Raw genomic sequence first — 4,255 nt, forward strand, 5'->3', positions numbered from 1 at the left:
GTCATTTTTATTGTTTTGAAAAAAACTTTCTAATGTTAAAAAAATATTTATCTTAATATAATTTAATAAATCACATAAATTATTCGGAACATATAAAATATATGAACAATTCATTAGTGGATATCAAAAGCTGAACAACTGTTCTATCATATCCGATTTTGTCTTACTAAAGACTGAACAATTGTTCTATCATGTTTTGCTGTAATCTGTCCTATTCTATCTGGGTATCAAACGCATTCTGAAAAAACAAGTTCAATTTGAATTGTAGAGAAATAAAATAAAATAAATTTTATAGTAATTTAAAAAATACCATTTTTTTATTAACTTGGATATCCAACCCGTTATGCGAGCAGACTAATACCAGGACGACCACCTGCTTTGCAGATAGTCCGGAGTCACCGCATTTGAACCTACGTGACCACAAGGGGATTTTTATTTCTCCTTGGATTTGAACCTGGGACCTCCTGGTACTTTTGACATTTGGAGGCAAGCTCAAACCAATCAGGCACGACCCTTGTGGTTAAAAATACCAATATTTATCTTATAGGAAACTATAAACCAGGGATGACCATTTATTGGGCTGAATATATAACTTATTTTTTGTCCAACTGACTTAATATAACAAATACAAATCATTTCTATGAGCTTCATAACTTGACCATATTGTCCCGTTAATTCTAAACGGTTTGGATTTACACACGGAATCACAAACGTAAAAACTCTTTTACCTTAAACAAGAAAATTTAGTGGATACATACGTTTAAGAACAAAAAATAGCTTCACAAAATACAAAGCGAAAATTTCATTTCCAAGTTTTTGGTATTTTGGAACGTGAAAAACGTTCCAAGCGGACTTGCACAAAATATTTTTTGCATCGTTTATACCCGTCTATTGATCTTAACTGATCGGTCTAGGCACGCCTAGTTTTTCAAGAATAGTTGTCAAAGTCTGCTTTCTAGAGGACCAGAAGGAATGGGTCTAGTACATCATTTTGTCCATGAACGGTTCTATTGTAAATGCACAAATATCACTCAAAGTGACGTTTTGATGGCATTGATAAAGTTGTACCATTAGAACCGTTAACATAACAGTCTTATGATTATGTTTGTCAAATAAATCCAAAAAAACCATTATTAGCGTGTAGTAGATTGGTCTGAGTGCGTAATACGCCTATCGAGAAGAAATCTCATCAATTGATACGGTAGAGGAACGATTATATATCAGAGAAATTGCATCAACATGAAAAATACGATTCTAATTTTACTTTTTTTTTTTTTGGAGAATCAACTTTCAGATTTTCTCATTTCATGAATTGGGTAACCAAATTCATGTTCTCAAAACATGAAGAAAAGTAACTCTGGTTCCATTCGAGTTTCCTTAAAATGAAAATTTTGAAAGTTGGTTCTTCAAAACAAGGACATCCCTTAACATGTTAGATGTGAGATTTTGAACAGAGCCTCCGAAATTTTGGGGCCCAAATTTACATGTTTTTAGGGTTTTTTTATCAACCTATATCAAACTATACCCGAAATTATTTAAGTTCAAACCATTAACTGTTTGGTTTTAGGTACAGATTATTAATGGTTTAGGTTTAGTTTCAGATTGTTAATCATTTTAGATTTAACCCATTTTTGTTTTTAACATATATTTTCTGTTATCTCATTTATGCAATGTAATAAAAAAAACTTGGATGTAACGAGGCCTCCAAAAAGATTAGAACGTCCCTGCTTCAAAATAAAATTAAAGAGAAAAAGTATTTTATTTCGTTGTATTTTGCCCACCATAAAATCCATTTGACAATATATTTATGGTTGTTGTCCTTTTTAGTTTTTTGTTCCGCTTTTTATACGTCTTGTAGAAAGTTGTTGTTCGAACTCTTGTAGTTTCTTGTTTGTTAATATATATGGTTTGACCTGCAAAAAAACAGGTAATTTCTACAGTTTGATAAACAAAATATAATACATGCATAAAATCAAAAATATATATAATTCAAACATGTATTGTGAATTCATATCAAAATAAAATCATTAAGGTGACGTTTGTTTTTTAAGATGTGCGAAAGTCTGAAGTATGATTTCACTTCTAATTTATAAGAGATGGTTTTGAAATCTGAAATCTGGATCAGTAAAATTGTTTGTTTTTACGTCTGAAGTCTGAAATTTAAAGTGGTCAAACTAGTGCAAAAGTATAAAAGATAAATAGTTTTTACTAACAAATCTCTTCCAGACCTCAAAATATGAACCATTTGGTAGAGGAAGGATTAAGATTAAGATGTATTAAGAGACACGTTTACCACTTAAAATTTCAAACGACATTTAGAGCTTTTAAACTCTTATTTTAAAAGCAAACACTCTTAATACCCAAATGTCTGAACGAATCAGACTTCAAAGGTATTAAGAGATAATTTTGAAAAAAAAAAAAAAACGAACATGCCCTAAATCAATCATATAAATAATATCTTTATATTTCATGAATTTCGATTTCGAATCAGTACAAGGACATTTTTTCTACAACGAATAGACATTACATCCATTTTGGGATAAGATTCTTCACCACATCCCGAATACACATCTCACAGATGATTTGTTCTTAGCTATCTCATTATCATACTAAATATCGCTCATTCATTCCACCCTGATAATCGAAGCAATGCAAGGGAAGCTACATGACGTTATGTTGATGAGATCGATGAAGGTGACGACGCCAACACAGGGGTCTATTGGTTTATACTAATAATAATCTTTTAACTTCAGTGTTTTTTAAATCAACCCATATCTAAAGTGGGTTTAAACTAATATTAAAGACAGATCATATCTCATAACTATGTTAACCACTAGAAAAACTCACTTATGCTACCAATATTACAACACCTGTGCAAAGTAGCACTCACGGGTTCAAATGATGTGGCTAGGGATGGTGATTTGCCTTGACACGGTGGAGAACCCGGCTCACCCGACCCGAAAACGGAGACAGGGATTCCCAGCTAAAACAGGCCCCGGGACGGGGATCCCAATAGACTCAAACCGAGGTTTGGGCTGGGGTAGTGTATCCCTCGACCCCCCAGTATTCGGTATATAATTTTATTAATATATTTTATATAATATTTGTGTGTGTATGTAATTTTCGCTAAATTTGTCTTCAAAATTATTCATTAATTATATGAATCGTGGTTATATACAATGTATGAAAGGTTTAATCAACAAGCGACAGTTTGGCCGAGTGGTCTAAGGCGCCAGATTTAGGCTCTGGTCCGAAAGGGCGTGGGTTCAAATCCCACAGCTGTCATATCATTTTTTTCCTATTCATTTGTATACATTTCGGCTCCACCGCAAAACTTGCCGGTGCCGGAAAATATTTCTTTATTTAATTGTACACATTTCGGCTCCATCGGAAAACTCGCCTACGCCGGAAAATATTTCTTTATTTAATTGTATACATTTCGGCTCCGCCGGAAATCATTTTCTTTTACTTTTTGTTATAATTTTTTTTTATTAACTTGGATATCCAACCCGCTAGCCAACTAATCCCAGGGCGATTATCTGCTTTGCAGATGGTCCGGAGTCATCGCATTTGAACCTCCGTGACCACAAGAAGATTTTTATTCTTACTTGGATTTGAACTTAGGACCTCCTGGTACTTTTGACATTTGGAGCCAAAATCGAACCAATCGAACACCACCCTTGTGGTTATTGTTATACATTTGGGTTTCGTCAGAAAAACTTGTTGGCCCCGGAAAATATTTTTTCTCCTCCACCTCTTCCACCACTTTATATTAGGAGATCATAAGTGAAGTGGTCATATTCTGCTACCTCTAAGGGTTGTTTATCAAAAGGTCTTTGGCCTAACGGTATGTGAGTGTTTGGCCTCGTAGGAGGTCAATAATTCAAACTTCATCAAAGATGAGGTAAATATATGAGTTTATTTGTTTTATTTGTCGTATATAAATATTATATACTACCCTTATCTACCTTATCATGTAGCACTCGTCCATTAAAATGGCTTGTTGGTAAATGTATTTTACCTGATAAACATTTATCAGATAAAATTCTTTTATTTACAGGTATTAAAAGTTAACTATAAATCAATCATGTATATATATTTTTAATTCTATTTTGTGCATTTTGGTCCACAAATATGTGCATACATGCATTGAAAAAATTTATGTAGGAAATATATTATATTTAAAATAATTTACTGATTAAAAACGATTTAAGCATTTTTATTTTTATTTTTTATAAATTGATATATATTAAAT

At 32.5% G+C, this 4,255-nt stretch overlaps 1 non-coding gene across 1 annotated transcript; it reads left to right on the top strand.

Annotated features, from left to right (window-relative positions):
• Positions 1-3,205: 3,205 nt before the first annotated feature.
• TRNAL-UAG lies at positions 3,206-3,285 on the top strand. Its single transcript has one exon. It is a non-coding gene; the product is annotated as a tRNA-Leu (tRNA).
• Positions 3,286-4,255: the final 970 nt, after the last annotated feature.

The sequence above is a fragment of the Cynara cardunculus genome, assembly GCF_001531365.2.
Source record: "Cynara cardunculus var. scolymus isolate 2C chromosome LG 4, CcrdV1, whole genome shotgun sequence".
NCBI lineage: Eukaryota > Viridiplantae > Streptophyta > Magnoliopsida > Asterales > Asteraceae > Cynara > Cynara cardunculus.